Below are 8,937 nucleotides of genomic sequence, written 5' to 3'. Positions count from 1 at the left end.
TTTTTTTGAACAGCAGGTGGCACAATGCCATGTCTTTGAGTATGAGTAGATGGAGTTTCTCCTGCTCCTATGTTGGTCCTCTCTTGAGGAGCTTGTGGACCATTCTGATTATTCAAGACCTCCTCAATTGTTGTTGGTTGCGGTTGTTGTAATTGTTGCTGTCGGAGTAACCTTGGTCTGTCGATGTCATCGATGAAAGGACTCTAGTGTTAGCTACCCTTGGATCAGTTAACCGAGTGAGTACACGAAGGTTGACCCGATCCAGGTGATCGAGTGACGGGGTCAGTTGGGTCCTCGAGTTATTCATGAAATGCAAAACAACGAAACACGACAGTAAACAAGTCAGTGCTGAATATTGTGAGATAAAAAAGAACTTGATTAGCAAGTGCCGAAATCTTAAATGTAACAATCAAAATTCCACCAAATGGCAACGGCGCCAAATTGATAACAAGATTTTCACCCAGGATATCAATTCCCTATGCAGTTGTAGTACAAAGGGTTATCAATCCAAATGGTTGTGATGTTAGCAGATAAAATATGATCAGAACAGTGCAAGTCAAGCCAATCAATAGAATGGGTTTTCGACTATCAGCCTAAAGTAAACAAAAAGTAAATAAAACAAGAACCACACGACCTAAGCACACGATGCAAGTATTCAGGTACCGGATCGAGTGGGTAATCATGATACTAAGATTTTTGTGTCTCCTAGCAGGTTCAATTAACCTTAAGTGTTGTAGTATTTAAGGTGTCAATCCAAATGGGATGTTGCTAGCAATCAAGATGCAATCAAGGAATCACAAGTTAAGCCAATTCAAAGAGTGTTTTTATCTAAGAGTCCTAGAATGATCAAAATGCGAAATGGAAATGAGTCACAGAACAAGAAACAAGAATGCATGACAAGAAGCGAAAGTGAATAAAAACGCAAACGATTCTAAGCATGAACAAACGAAACAGTTCCAAGAATGTAATAAAATCAGAAAGAAAGAAGTCCTAAGGATGGGGTAATTGATGTCGGTGGAGTATTCTAGTCTAAGGAGTGTTTAACATACCATAAGCAAAGTATCCCTAAACAATGAACATCACAACTTAGCTAATCCAATCTCTTGGCAAAAGCTACTCAGACGCAACCACTTCCATACCTAGCTCTCGCTAGAGAAACGTGGTCGAGCAGGCATGACAGACAAGTTCATTCGTGTCAACAAACATCCTAGACAACTAATCTCTTAGGCTAGGAACGTAAGTCTCTGGCACTAGTTGGTCAGACATTTCATCAAACACCTTTTGGGTGCGGAAATGTCTCGAACCTAGTTCCAATTGATCAGAGAGAAACAAGTAATTCTAACTCTAGTCCAGAAGGGAATTTTACAATCAAAGCTTAAACACTCTACATCCTAAGATCCTCCACCTAATCTATCCCATCCTCAGGAACTACCACACTACTCAGATCCGAAAATCATAGTCAAGGATGCAAACACAGAAATCATTGAATCAAGCATAATAAGATAGATAAAAATAAGATTAACAACTTTGTAGAAGGAATCAAATGGAAAATCTCAATAAATCTCAACGATATCGGAATACAAGTCTGAGAACGTGTTTTGGATGCTAGGTTAAAAACCTTCTGGGAACGAAAACGAGATTAAAAGATAAGATGTCTCCGCAAAGACTTAACAAAATGTATATATAGTAGTCCAACATGGAAAGCCCTAAAACTTAAAACGACAAGGTAAAGCGTCGGTTCGGTAATCTCCTGAAGCATGTGAAACCAAACGTCTTTCTTCCCGACATGTGCGATCAAGTCCATGTGCGTCGAATGGAATCCAATGTCATCATAGCTCGGATGGAAGGCTGAGGAGCATGACTTGGACGGATAGCTCGGACGGAACGGAGATGGTGACAATGGCTCGGACGAGACGGAGATGGTGACCATGGCTCGGACGAGAATGAAGATGGTGACCATGGCTTGGACGAAACGAAGATGGTGACCATGGCTCGGACGAGAATGAAGATGGTGACCATGGCTCGGACGAGAATGAAGATGGTGACCATGGCTCGGACGAGAATGAAGATGGTGACCATGGCTCGGACGAGAATGAAGATGGTGACCATGGCTCGGACGAGAATAGCTTCCAGCGTTTCCTAAATACCTGAAATACTCCAAAATGCACAATGTATGCAAGGATGATGCAAGAGCTACCTAGACGTGCAAAGTGTATAGAAAAAACTAGAAAACGATGCGAACCAATGAGTTATCCTAGCTAAATGCATGATAAAAATAGGCTAAGGAGAGACAAAATATAGACATATCAACTCCCCCAAGCTTACTCTTTGCTTGCCCTCAAGCAAACAATCAAGAATAGAGTATGGAGAAGAGGTGTGAAGATGGGGTCTCAGAACCTAAAACATGCTAAATAAAATAGTTAGAATCAAGGTCCTTGTTTTTAGTTCTATGATGCATGGTGAAAGAACTCTATATTTTTTTTTTACACATGCAATCCTATCAATCATTCCCTTTAACATTCATTAACAGAGAACCGTGAATCAAGCTAAGCAATGTCGTTGAACTCATTTGGCTAGGGTGAAGGGTTGGAGACTTAGATGGTCTCCTTCTCGAGTGGTTTCATCAATACATGACAAGGTTCTCTCACAAAAATGAGTTGAGCTTAAGAGAAGGCTAAAGGTTGAAACCAACTGATACATACAAGAGCAGCGTCCTGTCTACCCAAAGAACATTCCAAACCGAAGTTGGTCCTATCTCTACCCTTCATCAGAAACATCATCTCAAACCCATTCTTTCACTCTTTATACTTGGTCTTAGGGGAAGTTCACTTATTATCATTCTAGCAGATTGGGAAATCTTTATTATCACTATGGTTCTTTTTCTTTTCTTCTAAGGACTCTAGACATCATAAGCATTTTTACTTTCTTTCCTTTGTCTAATCTTTTCGTTTTATGCCCAGAACCAATAACTCATTGTTTTGCTCAACCCAAATCCTTTACTAGACTTGTAAACCTTGAAAACACATCCCCCTCCTAAAGACTTTCTCCCTTTTACTTTCTTTTTACACTTCACTCTTCTGCACAAATCTATACCCAATACCCAAAATCGAGTTCTCACCTAGTCCTACTAGTCCGGATAACGCGAACTAGAACTACACAGGATCCTACTCTTGTCGGTTAGAACCTAACACTTTCTAACAAGCTCAACTCGGAAAAAGACCTGACACTCAAAAATACAATTGGCTTGGAAGAACGGTTGGTTAAGGGTGCGGGGAACTGTTCCAAAGATGGGAATCAGCTACTTGGATTGACAAGGGTGGTAAAAATGTGAAAGACAATCCAAGTATGTATATGGTATCCATGAGTTCAACTTCAATGCATAACAGGATAATTGCAAGTCAGGATTAGGTTCAAGTAGATAGGGAATGATATCAATTCAAAACATGCTTCAATCTTAACTTTTCAGGTTCAATCAACAAGCATCAAAGAACTAAGAACAAGGGCCTTGATCCTATCCTATTGAATCCAGCATGCTAACAAGGTTACAATCATCATAAACCCCTATGCTAAATGCAACAACCCTATATGAATAAACATAGACTCAATCCTAGTATGCAAGTGCAAAACTACATGAACACTCTGTTTTTGTGGAAATTTTCATTTTTTTTTCTTTTTTTTTTTAATGCAATAGATGGATGCAAACTCAAATATGATATGATGCAAAAATTAAAATAAGAATCACAGAACACAACATTAAATACATCATCTCAAACCCTCCCTCAAACTTAAATTACGCAGTCTCCTGTGTAAGAAAAATTTGGAGGAGGATTTAAGAATCACAACAGAAACAATGCAGGAATGAAATGGTATGTACAAAGGGAAGGTCGAAGTACCTCAGTAGTAGAAAAAGGAGTCTGAACTCGCCCAAGGAGGAGCGTTATATTGACTTTGTCCTTCACCTTGTTCTGGATCCGCAGGGGTGTCCTCAGTGGTTTGGTCGACGTGCTGCTCAACCGCTTGCGTGTTCTGATACATGTTCGGCTGCTCGTCACACTGCATGTCGTCGACTCTGGACTCGCCATGATCTGATACTAGCACAACCACCTCTGCAGGCTGATAATCCCCTTGATGTTTGATCTGCTGCTCAACTCCGTGCATGCCCAGATGTGGGCTCGAGCGGGTGTCGTGAGTGGCTCGAGAGAGGAAGTCGGAATGTGGCTCGATTGAGGCTGTTGGGAATGTCGGCTCAATTTGTCGGTTCGGAACAGCGAGAACAGCAGCTCGAGTGAGGCAGTCGGGAAGGTCGAGTCGCGAGCGTGATGTGCCGGTGTCGGTCGAGTCGAGTTTTGTAGACCCCTCTAGAATGTCTTGTCTAACCATATACTCTTTAGCATTCTGCCCAGGTTCAAGAAGAAAAGATCTTCTCTTCTTCATTATCCCCAACCTCTGTCTTGCTTTTCTTGGAGAAGAGATTTTAACTTTATCTTGGAGCTGCATGATTTGCCCTCTCATCTCCTCCAACGTGGCTGTTAACTCCGCCACTGTATCCCTTAAAATCTTGGTTGTTTGGGGTTCAGATAAACTGTCAAGCGCGGGAGGACTTGTCTCTTTCGGTTGGTGATTAGGAAGTATGTCTCGACGCGTAGGGAGGGTAACGACTGCACTCGAGTTGGAGAATGTTCGAGTGACACTTTGAGTTTTCTCTTTGGTTACCAAAACCTCTGCTTCTGCCTCATTCACATCCTCAAAGATGCCAAACCCAGATTTCTGATCTTTCTCTTCAATCACGAAGGTCTGTCCATCAATAGTTGGTTTCTTCTTAGAATCCTTGATATCAAACTTCATCTTGAAGCTGTTACCCAGATTGAGATCAATCATCCCCTTCTTTACATCAATGACTGCTCCAGCTGTAGCTAAGAAAGGCCTTCCCAGGATTAGTGGATCTTTAGGCTCTTCATCCATTTCCAGCACAACAAAGTCAGTAGGAATCTCAGCTTGTCCAATTTTGATGGACAGGTTCTCTAATAGACCATGAGGCAATCTAGTAGTCCTATCAGCCAATATTAAGCGGAGGTTGCATGACTTGTATTCGTTGAATCCTAGCCTCTGAGCTACAGAGAGTGGCATGAGGCTTACTGAAGCACCAAGGTCACATAGGCACTTTTTGAAGGTCAATGGACCTAGAGAACAACGCAAGGTGAAAGAACCAGGGTCCTCTAGCTTCTTTGGGATAATCATCTTCTGAACGACAGCCTTGCATTCATGAATAACCCCACCTATGTCATGCCCTACCCTCTCATCTTCCAGAGCCTTAGCTTGAGCTCCTTTAGCTATCTCCTCCTTCTCTTTGGTCTTTTCGGTTACCAAGTCAGTTAAAAACTGTTGATATTGAGGCACAAGTGCAAATGCATCAAGCAAAGGCATCCTAAGTTCAATCTCCTTGACTTGGTTTTCGAACAGAGCTTTGTACTTCTCAGTAAGCTGCTTCTTAAACCTCACTGGAAATGGTAGAGGTGGCTTGTATGGTGGAGGAATGAATCTCACAGGTTTATCCTTGGGAGTAGTGGGTTCTTTAGTAGCTTCAGGATCAGATTGTTTGGCTGACTCAATTGGATCCTTGAGCACCTCGACAGGATCCTTTATCTCAACTTCATATTGAAGAAAATCCTCCCCATCTAAACTCTCAGTGTCCTCAGTGAGCCGTACATCTACAGCTTGGGTGGTGATGGCATGCATAGTAGCATAGTCCTTGGGGTTTTGAACTGCTTTTCCAGGTAGTTGGCCAGTTGTTGGGGTAGAAGTAGAAACAGTCTTGCCTTCCATATACTTCATCTTGGAGTTAAGAGCTTCAAACTTGACATTCAGATCATTGTAAGAGAATTCCATCCGCTGACTGAGTTCAGCAAACTTCTTAGCAGTATCCAGAGAACCACTAGCTTGACCTTGAAGAAGTTGTTGCAGCATGTGCTTCATTTCTTGATCTGGAGCTTGAGTAGGTTGAACTTGTTGTGGTGAAAATCCAGGTGGTGGTCCGGGAGGAGCGTGAGAACTTTGCTGGAACTGTTGCTTAGGCATGAATCCTTGATTGTAAGGAACAAAAGGCTTTTGCATACCTTGTTGTTGCTGCTGAGGAGGGTACATCTGATCTTGTGGATTTGCAACATTGGTGCTCCGGTAAGATAAATTGGGGTTCATCTTGTAGGGGTTATAACCCTTGTTGTATCCACCTTGATTCTGTACGTAGTTGATTGCTTCAGACTGCTCACCCTCCCCATCTGGAACTTGGAAAGGGTCGTCCTCAGAGACGAAGTGGACGCGCCTCTGCTGGCTCAGCAAGATACGGTCAAGCTTCTCATTTACATTCTTGAGGTCCTTCTTGTACTTCTCTTCAGACCCAGCGTCGCCGCGAAATGTGCGGTCATAATCCTCATTGTAGTTGCCGTCTGACTGGGCGAGATTCTCAACCAATTGCCATCCTTCCTCAACCTCTTTGTTCAAGAAATTACCGTTGGAAGCAGTGTCAAGCAGCATGCGGATTTTTGGAAGTACACCACGGTATAGAGTGCTCAGCAGTGACTCGTTGCTGAAACCATGGTGTGGACACTGGCTGTGGTAACCCTTGAAACGCTCCCAGGCTTCACAGAATGATTCTGAGCTCCTCTGAGTGAAACTGGAAATCTCATTCCTGAGACGTGCCGTTCTGGAGTTAGAGAAAAACTTGGCCAAGAATGCCTTCTTGCAGCCATCCCAGGTGGTGATTGAGCCCTTGGGAAGGTTTTTCTCCCATTGATGAGCCTTGTCTCCCAGGGAGAAAGGGAAGAGGCGCAACTTGTAACCATCCTCACTCACGCCGTTGATCTTGGTGAGACCACAAAGACGGTCGAACTCGTCCAAGTGGTCGAGTGGATCCTCCATAGGCAACCCGTGAAACTTGTTTCCTTGGATCATGGTAATCAGACCACTTTTGATCTCGAAGTTGTTGTTCGGCACGGCGGGAGGGACGATTCCAGCACGTTGAGTGTGAGTGTTCGGTGCATCCCCAGCACCAATGTTTCGCGGTCCCTGATGTGGTTCATGCTGTTGGTCCATAGTGACGTGTGCGAGATGCTCAACGGGTTGACGAGCTTGTCGTGGGCGTTGCAACCGGTTGATTTCGTCGATCACAGGAAGGAGATTCTGATGCCCTCTTGATCTGGTGTGCATGCAAGGTTGCAATCAACAGGTTCCTGAGATGCAAAACAAACAAGCAAACAACCAAAACAAGTCAGTACTCAGAATGATAAGTGTAACAGAACTTAATCTTGCAAAACTTGAAATCTCAAATGTAACAATACGAATCCCAAATGGCAACGGCGCCAAATTGATACTAAGATTTTTGTGTCTCCTAGCAGGTTCAATTAACCTTAAGTGTTGTAGTATTTAAGGTGTCAATCCAAATGGGATGTTGCTAGCAATCAAGATGCAATCAAGGAATCACAAGTTAAGCCAATTCAAAGAGTGTTTTTATCTAAGAGTCCTAGAATGATCAAAATGCGAAATGGAAATGAGTCACAGAACAAGAAACAAGAATGCATGACAAGAAGCGAAAGTGAATAAAAACGCAAACGATTCTAAGCATGAACAAACGAAACAGTTCCAAGAATGTAATAAAATCAGAAAGAAAGAAGTCCTAAGGATGGGGTAATTGATGTCGGTGGAGTATTCTAGTCTAAGGAGTGTTTAACATACCATAAGCAAAGTATCCCTAAACAATGAACATCACAACTTAGCTAATCCAATCTCTTGGCAAAAGCTACTCAGACGCAACCACTTCCATACCTAGCTCTCGCTAGAGAAACGTGGTCGAGCAGGCATGACAGACAAGTTCATTCGTGTCAACAAACATCCTAGACAACTAATCTCTTAGGCTAGGAACGTAAGTCTCTGGCACTAGTTGGTCAGACATTTCATCAAACACCTTTTGGGTGCGGAAATGTCTCGAACCTAGTTCCAATTGATCAGAGAGAAACAAGTAATTCTAACTCTAGTCCAGAAGGGAATTTTACAATCAAAGCTTAAACACTCTACATCCTAAGATCCTCCACCTAATCTATCCCATCCTCAGGAACTACCACACTACTCAGATCCGAAAATCATAGTCAAGGATGCAAACACAGAAATCATTGAATCAAGCATAATAAGATAGATAAAAATAAGATTAACAACTTTGTAGAAGGAATCAAATGGAAAATCTCAATAAATCTCAACGATATCGGAATACAAGTCTGAGAACGTGTTTTGGATGCTAGGTTAAAAACCTTCTGGGAACGAAAACGAGATTAAAAGATAAGATGTCTCCGCAAAGACTTAACAAAATGTATATATAGTAGTCCAACATGGAAAGCCCTAAAACTTAAAACGACAAGGTAAAGCGTCGGTTCGGTAATCTCCTGAAGCATGTGAAACCAAACGTCTTTCTTCCCGACATGTGCGATCAAGTCCATGTGCGTCGAATGGAATCCAATGTCATCATAGCTCGGATGGAAGGCTGAGGAGCATGACTTGGACGGATAGCTCGGACGGAACGGAGATGGTGACAATGGCTCGGACGAGACGGAGATGGTGACCATGGCTCGGACGAGAATGAAGATGGTGACCATGGCTTGGACGAAACGAAGATGGTGACCATGGCTCGGACGAGAATGAAGATGGTGACCATGGCTCGGACGAGAATGAAGATGGTGACCATGGCTCGGACGAGAATGAAGATGGTGACCATGGCTCGGACGAGAATGAAGATGGTGACCATGGCTCGGACGAGAATAGCTTCCAGCGTTTCCTAAATACCTGAAATACTCCAAAATGCACAATGTATGCAAGGATGATGCAAGAGCTACCTAGACGTGCAAAGTGTATAGAAAAAACTAGAAAACGATGCGAACCAATGAGTTATCCTAG

At 42.8% G+C, this 8,937-nt stretch overlaps 1 non-coding gene across 1 annotated transcript; it reads left to right on the top strand.

Annotated features, from left to right (window-relative positions):
* The first annotated feature begins 6,586 nt into the window (after positions 1 to 6,586).
* LOC147944581 (small nucleolar RNA R71) lies at positions 6,587 to 6,693 on the top strand. The gene has a single exon (XR_015558705.1). It is a non-coding gene; the product is annotated as a small nucleolar RNA R71 (small nucleolar RNA).
* The last annotated feature ends 2,244 nt before the right edge of the window (positions 6,694 to 8,937 follow it).

Source organism: Camelina sativa, chromosome 5, assembly GCF_030686135.1.
Source record: "Camelina sativa cultivar CO46 ecotype springtype chromosome 5, ASM3068613v1".
Classification (NCBI taxonomy): domain Eukaryota; kingdom Viridiplantae; phylum Streptophyta; class Magnoliopsida; order Brassicales; family Brassicaceae; genus Camelina; species Camelina sativa.
This window is presented reverse-complemented; position numbering and strand designations above follow the sequence as displayed.